At 36.3% G+C, this 11,417-nt stretch overlaps 1 long non-coding RNA gene across 1 annotated transcript; it reads left to right on the top strand.

Moving 5' to 3' along the window:
- The first annotated feature begins 8,865 nt into the window (after window positions 1-8,865).
- Window positions 8,866-10,908, top strand: LOC107822463 (uncharacterized). Its single transcript, XR_012706572.1, has 2 exons — window positions 8,866-10,064; window positions 10,666-10,908. It is a non-coding gene; the product is annotated as an uncharacterized LOC107822463 (long non-coding RNA).
- Window positions 10,909-11,417: the final 509 nt, after the last annotated feature.

The following is an 11,417-nucleotide window of genomic DNA, read 5'->3' as shown; positions in this document are numbered from 1 at the left end:
AGATCGGACTCCGTGTAAGAACACGATAGTATTGTGGATTGTGGCATATTGGCACTAAAAACCATCCTACCTAATAATGCGGGAATTGACTTAAAAACCTATGTGATCCTTAACTTGATGTTTTAATATTATTTGAAGCTCTTATTGAATTCTTGATTGTTCGTCTTGTCTTATTATTCATTCTATTGAGATGATGTTTAGTTATACATACTAGTGCTATTCGACGGTACTAACGTCCCTTTTTCCGGGGGTGCTACATCTTTAAATAGTTGCAGGTGGTTACATAGCAGGCAATGTTGATCACAGGTAGTGTTGCATCCTCTTCTCAGCAGACTCGGTGAGACCCATTTCATTTCGGGGTCATGTATTGTACCTTTTGTTTATATTGTGGTCACTTTTTGAGGTATAGTCGGGGCCTTATTGCTGGCACCATCTTTACTTTCCTTTGTATCTTTAGAGGCTCCGTAGACACTATGTGGGTTGTATATAGGTGTTGGGAATATTAAGCGAGTTATGTGTGTTTGATCACATGTTCTATTCAGACTACAAGAATATGTGTGTTTTGAGACTCAAAGGCGAAATAGCTAATGAAACAATTTAGTATTGCATGAATGAGCTTCCTACTGTACAATTAATGAAATCACATCTTTTCTAGATCATGAGTGAGTTGGGTAGAAAGTATCTAACATGCTTGCTCGGCCGGGTTCACTCGGTTGGGGCGTGATAGTATGCTTCTAAAATAACAATGCAAATGACTTCGATGATAAGTCCACAAGAATCATGAACTTAGCTAATGACCTTAAGTTGACAAGAGGATTTATAATGAGGTGGAAGAGAGATGTCCCATGCTAAATGATGATGAACCTTAAGAAAAGAAATTAGGCTCATATGACATTGAAATCGACTTATTGATTCACCATGCATGTGCTAATGTAATGAGTTATGTTTCTCCATGATGATCATGAACATGAAGTGTTCCAATGATCCGAGAACTTACACCTTAAATGTAACCTATGGGCGTGCTATGAAATACATATGTGTATAATATGTGAACCCTATGGACGGTATATTAAATGCATAGGTGTATAATATGAATGAATCCTATGGACGGGCTATGAAACACATAGGTATATAATAAAATATAAATGAATCCTATGGACGGTCTATGAAACACATAGGTGTATTGTATATGGAATTCTATGGACGGTCTATGAAATGCATAGGTGTATTGTGTATGGAACCCTATGGACGGTCTATGAAACACATAGGTGTATTATGTATGGAACCCTATGGACAACCTATGAAACACATAGGTGTATTTTGTATGGAATCCTATGACGGTCTATGAAACACATAAGTTTATTGTGTATGCAATGTATAGGTGTACGGTATGAATAAACACTATGGATGGTCTATGAGATGCATATGTGTATAATATGATATGTGAACACTATGGACGGTCTATGAGACGCATAGGTGTATAATATGATATATGAACACTAAGGACGACCTATGAAATGTATAGGTGCAAAATAAGAGAGGGACATGGACGGTCTAGTGAGACGCATTGTTAACGCAGACAACAGGTGCCACTTTAATTGGCCTTGTTCCTACATGTTGTTTCAATTATATTATATTATATATTCCATGTATAGTTCATATGGCTCAGTTGATCCTAAAAGAAGTTTAGAATGATGCAGGTTTAATAAGACTTATAATGTGATTCTATGGTATGTTTCATAGTTTCTTGATGTACTTCACTTGACTATTATTTACGTTACCATAACTTCATATGTTGTTCTGTTTGCTTTACATACGAGTACTATTCCACATGTACTCATGTCCTTTTTGCCGGGGGCGCTGCATCTTTTAATGGATGCAGGTATACTTCTACCGGATGATAGGGATTTTCTTCACTACTCAGCTTATGGTGAGTCCGCTACAGTTCTAGTAGGTGTTTGGGTCTAGTTCATTTTATGTATTTAGGTATCTATTTTCATAGAATCTCCATGTACACTGTTGTTTATGTGCTTAAAGTTTTGATTTTTGTCATGTATCTATGTTCACAGTATTTACAGTTATTTATAAAGCTATGTATCCATCATGAGGAAAATTTTGGGCCATTGATCCAATGTATTGAATTTTATAGTCAAGATCTAATTATGTTATGGTAATCATGCATGAGTAATGATGAGAGGTTAATGTAAATTAGCCTTGCTCGACTGGTATACTCGGTTGAGCATCGGTCGCACTCCTCGAGGTCGGGGCGTAGCAAACTTGGTATCAGAGAATGGTTTAAGAGTCCTAAGGTGTTATGGAGCTATGTCAGTAGAGTCCCTCTTATTGGTGTGTTTCCGGTCACACTTATAATAGGGAGGCTATAATGACATTTAGGAAATGTTTCTCTTCTTCTATCCTCGGTCGTGCGTTAAGGTTCCGATTTAGTCTCGGAGTTCCCTTGTTAACATCAAGGAATGTTTTCACATCGTGCTACATAATGAGAAAGAACTAAGGATTAAAGGAATAACTCACATAGCAGGCATAATGTGTGAGGTGCCTAATTGTCCTCGTAATAAAGGAAGGAATAGTCAAGGATACGACCAAGGTAAGCACGGTCATAGAGTTGGCCTCGAGAGTCATGGTTGTTGTTGTTTTCATGTATATGGTACAATGTGGTGTTATCTATATGTTTTTTAGGATTGATTTCTATGATTTTATGGCAGATGGATGGGCCCCATTTACAGGGGAAACTCTGCTGAATTTTTTGAAAAATTTGGGAGTTAGTTAAATTTGGGAGCTTAAGATGTGTGGAAAAAGAAACGAGCTATGTTAAGTGTTTGGGGACGAACTCTACTCCTCATTCGAGGATGGATGATCCTATGTGGGGGAGAATGTAAGGCCCCAGAAAATTTAGCTAAGGAGTTTAAGGTTCCGTGGTGCCAAGGTAGGCTAATTTAATATATTTTCGGACTTTTTAGGTTGAACAGTGTGTTGGGGAGTTGAATCGTTTCGATCTCGCGAAGCCTGGTCTGTAGCACGCTAGACCGTGCTTTATACCTCGTGAAGCAAGGTCTGTAGCGCGCTAGACCGTACTATAGAGCTCGCGGCGCAAGGTCTGTAGCGTGCTAGATCGTGCTATAGAGCTCGCGGCATAAGGTCTGTAGCGCGCTAGAACGTGCTACAGAGCCCACAAAGCCTGGTCTGTAGCCCAGTCCAAATTTCGGAGGGTTTATTTTTCTATCCTTATAACCCGACCCTATCTCGATAAATAGACGTAAGGGATCATTTTTGAAGGGAATATATGATATATTTAGAGAAAGGAAGTGCCCTAGAGTGAGAGGAGAAATCCCTAAGCTAATTGTTAATAAAAACTTGCTCAAGCCTTGAAATTTAATAAGAAACCTCACAAGTTCTTCATCTAAGAGGTAAGGTTCCATACCCTAGTTTTCAATTTCAAATTTCGGTAGAAGATGATTGATTGGGAGTATGATTCTTGGGTGTAAGAGTATTATTTATATAAGCATGTACCAATATGGTTTGTGGAAAGATTGCTGAGCTCAAATAAGTAAAGATTGGGTTGTGGAATGAAGGAAATCATGTAGAAGAACCTTGTAGTCAAATTTTCACACCTAGTATTTGATAAAATGCTCAAATGAGCTGAAACCATGAATATCTTCCTAATTTGTATTCAATTTTGTTATGTCTCAAAATAGATTGGGATTTCTAGGATTTTCTGAACGTTGTAGTAATCTAAGAAAAGTTCAAGCAAGGTATGTTGGCTAAACTTCCCTCTTAGAATTGAATTCCACGATATTCTTGTAAGTCCCGAGTTGTTCATTATAAATTGACTATTCCGAATAAGCTTTGTGCCGAAAGAGATATGTTAAATATGTGTTCTGAATGCTCTTATCATGTTATGTTATCCTTCGGAAATGTGTTCAAAGTATGGTTTGTGTATTAAAATATTATGGCTTTGAGTCGTGTTTCAAATGAAAGTTATGATGCCAAATTGTGTGAGAAAAACTCGATGTGCTTAAGACTCTTAATGGTTCATATGTGTACCTAAGGTCTTGAATAAAGATGATGGAAATTAAAGAAGTGGGTTGGAGATGTAAAGTGTGACTACCGTGCCAATAATAAAAGTTATATTTGTGGCCAATTATGCCAATGAAATGAAATGATACAAGAAAGGTTATGAAATGAGCCTTGATTCAGCTGTTCCAAATTGACTTTGAAAATAGATTTGCCTAAAAGCTTATGTACTCAAGTCGTGCTATGTTTTGTAAGTATTCCCAACATGTATTGAGCTCTTCTATATTCATGAATTTAAATTGTGTATTGCCTTTTTGGGGAAAAGTATTTCAAGAATAAATGATGTTTTACTCGTTTATGATTTTAACTTATGTTTCGAATGCCAATCATTTTACTCCATTTCTTGAAAAGAAATCTATTGTGTTTAAAGCCTTCATTACTAATGAACCTAAAATTGTAATTTTTGGAATATTCTATATGTTGATATTTATGATGATGATCCATGAAAGAAAAGATATAAAGGTGTGAAATATGATATACGACCACAATGCCATGACTGAAGAATAATTTGTATGGCCAATGAAGCCAATAAAATAATAATGTTGTAAGTAGTTTAAAGTACTAATGAAGTGATATATGGTGTGAAAGGTTATGAGATGAACGTATTCGTACTTATGTTTCCAATGTGCTATAAGCTCATACGCCCTCATGAGGAGAGGCTATGGTGTACCTAAATATTTTAAATGTTCTTAATGTCCTATGATCACCAATGGCAAGTACAAGTAAGTGATAGTATGAACATGAAATGCGGCCGTTTGCCAAAATGAGAATAATGAGGCGTTGTATGTCCCAATGGTTTCAATCAAAGTATGTATGCTTCTAAAATAATAATGCAAATGATTTCGATGTTAAGTTCCCAAGAATCATGAACTTAGCTAATGACCTTAAGTTGACAAAAGGATATATAATGAGGTGGAAGAGAGATGTCCCATGCTAAATGATGATGAACCTTAAGAAAAGAAACTGGGCCCATGTGCCATTGAAATCGATTTATTGATTCACCATGCATGTGCTAATGTAATGAGCTATGTTTCTCCATGATGAGCATGAACATGAAGTGTTCCAATGATCCGGGAACTTACGACCTTAAATGTAATGTTAATCATGTCACTTTGACTTATATATGGTTATGTGCATAATGATGTGTTATGAATCCTATGGACGGGCTATGAAACGCATAAGTGTTTAATATGCAAACCCTATGGACGGTCTATGAAATACATAGGTGTATAATACGAATGAATCCTATGGACGGGCTATGAAATGCATAGGTGTATAATATAATATGAATGAATCATATGGACGGTCTATGAAACGCATAAGTGTATTGTATATAGAATCCTATGGACGGTCTATGAAACGCATAGGTGTATTGTGCATGGAACCCCATGGACGGTCTATGAAATGCATATGTGTATTGTGTATGGAACCCTATGGACGGTCTATGAAATGTATAGGTGTATTGTGTATGGAATCCTATGGACGGTCTATGAAATGCATAAGTGTATTGTGTATGAAATGTATAGGTGTAAGGTATGTGAACACTATGGACGGTCTATGAGATGCATAGGTGTATAATATGATATGTGAACACTATGGACGGTCTATGAGATGCATAGGTGTATAATATGATATGTGAACACTAAGGACGGTCTATGAAATGTATAGGTGTAAAATAAGAGAGGGATATGGACGGTCTAGTGAGACACATTGTTAACGCAGACAATAGGTGCCACTTTCATTGGCCTTGTTTGTACATGTTGTTTCAAATACATTATATTATGTATTCCACGTATAGTTCATATGGCTAAGTTGATCCTAAAAGAAGTTTAGAATGATGCAAGTATAATAAGACTTGAAATGTGATTCTATGGGATGTTTCGTAGTTTCTTGATGTACTTCACTTGCCTCTTATTTAAGTTACCATAACTTCATATGTTGTTCTGTTTGCTTTACATACGAGTACTATTCCACATGTACTCATGTCCCTTTTGCCGGGGGCGCTGCATCTTTTAATGGATGCAGGTATACTTCTACAGGATGATATGGATCTTTGATAGGAATCTTATTCACTACTCAGCTTATGGTGAGTCCGCTACAGTTCTAGTGGGTGTTTGTGACTAGTTCATTTTATGTATTTAGGTATTTATTGTCATAGAAGCTCTATGTACAATGTGGGTTATGTGCTTAAAGTTTTGAGTTTTGTCATGTATCTATGTTCACAGAATTTATAGTTATTTATAATGCTATGTATCCATCATAAGGAAAATTTCAGGCAAGAGCTAATATATTCAATTTGAAAGTCAAGATCTAATTATGTTATGGTAAATCATGCATGAGTAATGATGAGAGGTTAATGTAAATTAGGCTTTCACGACTGGGCTTACTCGATTGAGCGCCATTCGCGCTCCTCAAGGTTGGGGCGTGACATTCGGTCCGCTCGTAAGGCAAAAACCGACCCCTCAAAGTCTGTCTGTCCGCGTCGTAGTCATCTTTTGATTTTTCTCTGCTCTTCTCCCGTCCTTTGACCGATGATGTAGAACCGAATTGATCATCTTCGATCCTTATCTTTGACGTGTACTGATTGTGGACATCTGCCCAAGTTGTTGCCTGAAAGTCAAGCAGACTCTCCTTCAGCTTCCGGGAAACATCTGAGCTTCTCAGATTCAATCCTGTGGTGAATGCTTCAGCTTCCCATTCATCCGGTATAACCGATAGTAACATTCTTTCTTTTTGGAATTGAGTAACGAATTCTCGTAATAATTCGGATTCTCCCTTTGCGATCCTCAATATGTCGGCATTCCGGGCTTGTACTTTTCTGGCCCCGGTATGATTCTTGATGAAAGAATCCGCGAGCATCTCAAAGGAATCTATGGAATGCTCTGGTAATAATGAATACCAGGTTAGAGCTCCACTCGTGACAGTTTCTCCAAATTTCTTTAGCAACACATATTCAATTTCCTGAGGAGCTAAATTAATTTCTTTTATCGTCATTGTGTAGCTGGTAATATGCTCCGATGGGTCAAAAGTCCCGTCATACTTTGGCACTTCAGGCATTTTGAACCGCTTCGGGATTAGTTCTGCTGCCGCACTCGGCTTGTACGACAATTGGGTATACTTTTTGAAAACCGTAAAAGTTCATTCTTAAACGGGTCATTCTCGTTGTTGAGACCGGATCCACTCCCCCCCGGCCCCGTCGGAGCCAACTTCACCCCTGGGAGTATTGTTGTCGACTCTCTACGTTGTTTGGTTTGCGGGAACACCGGGAGAAATTGAATCTCGTTTGTTTGCATTATTCGAAACCCCCGATAGCGCCTACTTCAGCTCCGTCATAACCTTATCCTGTCGCGTGAGATGGCCTAGAATGATTGCATGTTGCTCTTGTAGGACCCTCACCGCATCCATGACATGCTCCCCATCAGCATCATCGGGAGTTGTCTCCCCAACTTGTTGAGGGTTCTTCCTGCCATGTACCGGCGTGGTGTCATTTTCCTCATTGCGGGTGTCACTAATTGAATCCTCGAAATGAGGTTGATCCCCTTGAATTTCAGGGTTGTACGTGTGTGTTAACAGTGTTATCTGCCTTTTTATGATTTTTTCTAAGATAAAATAATCAAATCACGTTAGTAAAAAAAGGCAAGGATCAATTTAATTGCACGACTGTCTAGGCCCCACAGTGGAAGCAAAACTATTTACCCGTAAAATAATACAGTTGAATTTATACATGGTTTATAGACGAGTGACCTAATTTGATCATGAAATAATGCAATAATTGAAGAAATATACAATACTTAGCCTTAAAATATAGATGAAACAACAGAGATGACAATTCCGGGAACAAAGTTTCCGGGCACATGACTTATGAGATCAAAAAGCAGAAAAGTAAGATTGTATTAAGCTTTGCATAGAATGTAGTATAAGTTTAGCCAGAAAATTCGTGTCCTTTACAATGATAACTGGGCTCACTATTTATAGTTGTGTCTAGGGAAGGAGGTCCTACGATCATGCCCTCCTTTAATATTAATTATGAGGGTCATTGATGAAGATGTAATGGTGAACATAAATGCCAAATTCTCTGTAACGGGTTGTTGCTCTTAATGCTACAGAATATTCTTTATTAAATACTACCCGGCGCAAAGCATCTAATACACATTTATGAACGTTATCCCTTCCGGTGACAAACGGAATGACTGCGTTCGGTCTTCGGTCATCCCCGTCTTGGGTTCCACGTGTCTTTCCCTTAAATGACCACGTGTCATATCATATTTCACCATATACACCCCCTTCAACTTTATTTTAAAAAATTAAGCTCTCCATCTAACTTTAAATAATAGGCATTCTTCCAAACCAACTCTATAACTTATCAATATTTTTTTTAAAAGAATTATCTACACATGGTATCATGAAGAATATAAATACAAGACATTTGCTATGCATAATTTTTTTTTATCACTTAACTATATATATTTAATTTTATAATTGCATTACTTGATTTGATCTAAATACTGTGCGCGAATAACTATTTTCCCTCCTTGATTTACGTCTAACCCTCAAATTTTTGAGAGAGGGAGAAAGAGGAGAGCGGGAGGGCACTAATACAAAGTTAGCCAAAATCCTAAATATACCAACAACAACCCAAAAAGAATGCCAAAATCCAAATTTTAGTTCACGATCTTATGTCCCCTATTGTATAATCTCAAAATATACCCTTATCTTGTCCTACCTCTGTCACTCCTATTTAACTTCCTCACGTATCCGTGTTCCCCTAACCTCAAACTCACACTCGCAATTTAAGGGCCTTCATATTTTTCAATTATACTTCCTACTTATTACTCGAAAATAACATATTTAATGTGATCTCGTTAGTCAAGTCTCGATAGTGAAGTCGGAAGAGTATATGATAAACGCAAACTTTACCTCTATCTCTTTTGATATTAAAAGATTGTTTCTAATAAATTCTCAAAAAAATATTTTTAAAACAGATTTAATTATTAGTCGTCTATTCGTTAAAAAAAATTATCCCCCTTAAATTTAAGCCAAAAGTACCCCTTAATATCTTCTTTAAAACTCATCCCTACTTCCCCGGACCCCTATAGGACAAACCTTCTTTTTCTCCGTTCCACTATATTATCACACCTCAAACACCATTTTCAGCATTTACCCTAAACCATTAGTATATTTTCTTGGATCAATCAAAACCAAAGAAAAAACAAATATCAAAACAGATAAGCACCAATAAACCTTTTTATAACCCAAAATTCACCAATCTCCAAAAAACAAAATCATTATATTCCTATCTCTTTAGTCAAAAACAATCTCCGACCATTTCGGAGAGGGGGCATATTTCCCTTAGATCCAAAAAAAACTTCTTTCCCCCTCCGAAACCTCTGCCTTTTGAAATCATCTCAATTTGTTACAACTCAAAACGTTGTACAAAAAATTGAGAAAATTAAAATCTCTTCTTTGTCTTCTTCAATTTTAGTGCATGATATGACGAGACCAATTACTATACGTTCACCACCATCATTATCCCTAGATAAAAGACAACCTCTTTTATCTAGCCAAGATTCCTCGTCATCACGCGGCGGCGGTGTCCGAAAGGCTCGGTTTGCGGAGGTTGCCGGCGGTGCGACGGCGGAATGTGCGGCGGTGGCTTGTTGTTGTCCTTGTGGGATTGTGAATTTGTTGATTTTGGCTGTATATAAGGTACCAGCTGGACTTTGTCGTAAGGCTTTGAGGAAAAACCGTAGAAATCGGTTAACGAAAAAAGGACTTTTGCCGTCGAAAGGACACTGCAGCTGTGATGAAATTGAGCTAATTCATAGTTATCCTATTTCTAGCCCCATTGCGGTGGTCGGCGGCGGAAACCTAGAATCTGATAAGGATGCGCTGGAATTGGAGAAGGAAATGTGGGACAAGTTTTATGGTGCTGGCTTTTGGAGAAGCCCCTCTCAACGAGCTGAAATATAACGGTAAATTACAAAAAGAATTATTTTGTTTGAGTTAATTTGTGACACCTCGATTATCTCATAAAATATCTCTTATTTTTTAGTGGTTTAATTATTTTTATTTGGTAGTCAAAAAAGTATATAAAGTTTGTTTAAATCTTGTATATAACCTACAGATTATATATATGTATATTTTTGACAATGTCATTTTTCCTATTTTTTATCCATCAAAGTTGAAACTGATCAAAGAAATCTTCTAATATTTTAACATTGAGAGCAAACAAAGATAGTTGCAATTAATTTACTTGATTTGGTTTAAACGCTGTGTCCGAATAGCCTACAAAAATTTATTTATTCTTTTTCTTAACGGAATTTGAGTTCTATCTTTTATGATTTGTACTCATTTCATTGCCAACCTGACTACATTTTTAATTATATTGTCGGTCATTCATTTTTTTTATAATTAGCATCCTTTAATTTAATAGTCAATAATTTAAATTAAAAAATTCAAACAAGAAGGATTAAAATAAAAAATTCAATACATTTTAATATTATTTACTGGTGATCTTTTAATTTCTTAATCGTGTGGTCGTGAGAGATTGATACATGTTTTTTCAATTTTCAGTCTTCAGATGAATCAGTGGCAGAGGTGGTGATGTCCAGTGGTTAAATGAAACAATCAGAAATATTAAGCCAGTGAAAAAAAAGGAGAAAATGTTCTACTTTATTTTCTCTCTGGCTCTCTTTCTCTCTCTCTCTGTAATTAAAGATGATTCACTCTTGTATCACCCAAGAAATCTTTGTATTATATTTTTCTATTTGATTGTCGTATTTTCGTTTCAAGAATCAAATGAAATTTATTGTTCAATTGCAATTTTGTTTTGTTTTTTGATATTTTGTTCATCATATTTACTCCACTTTCGAGTGTCTAATGGGATATTTTTATGAATCATATTTATATGCAAACTCTTTACTCTTCCATGGGATTTATGATTTTTGGTAATGTTATGAATCTTTGTATTCTTAAGCTACAAAGGCACAAGTTAATTAATATTCTACTCGTTTCGAGAATTCACTTAATTTGGCCTTTTCCTCGTGCTCTTATTTCTCGACCTAGGGAATTTGGGTGTGATAGTGGTGGCAAAATGGATAAAAAATAATTATTCTTTCATATTATTCACTAAAAATGAGTTGAATTGTAAACTTTTTTAAAAATGAGTCAAATATGGATAATATCCATTTAAAAAATAGATAACAAAGGACTCGTTTGGCCATAAATTTTGCTAAAATAAACTTGGGTTTTATTTGGCAAACACATGTCTGGCATAGATTTTGCCTACATTTTGGCCAAATCCCAAATTTCAAATGCCAAATCCC

The sequence above is a fragment of the Nicotiana tabacum genome, chromosome 24, assembly GCF_000715075.1.
Source record: "Nicotiana tabacum cultivar K326 chromosome 24, ASM71507v2, whole genome shotgun sequence".
Classification (NCBI taxonomy): domain Eukaryota; kingdom Viridiplantae; phylum Streptophyta; class Magnoliopsida; order Solanales; family Solanaceae; genus Nicotiana; species Nicotiana tabacum.
This window is presented reverse-complemented; position numbering and strand designations above follow the sequence as displayed.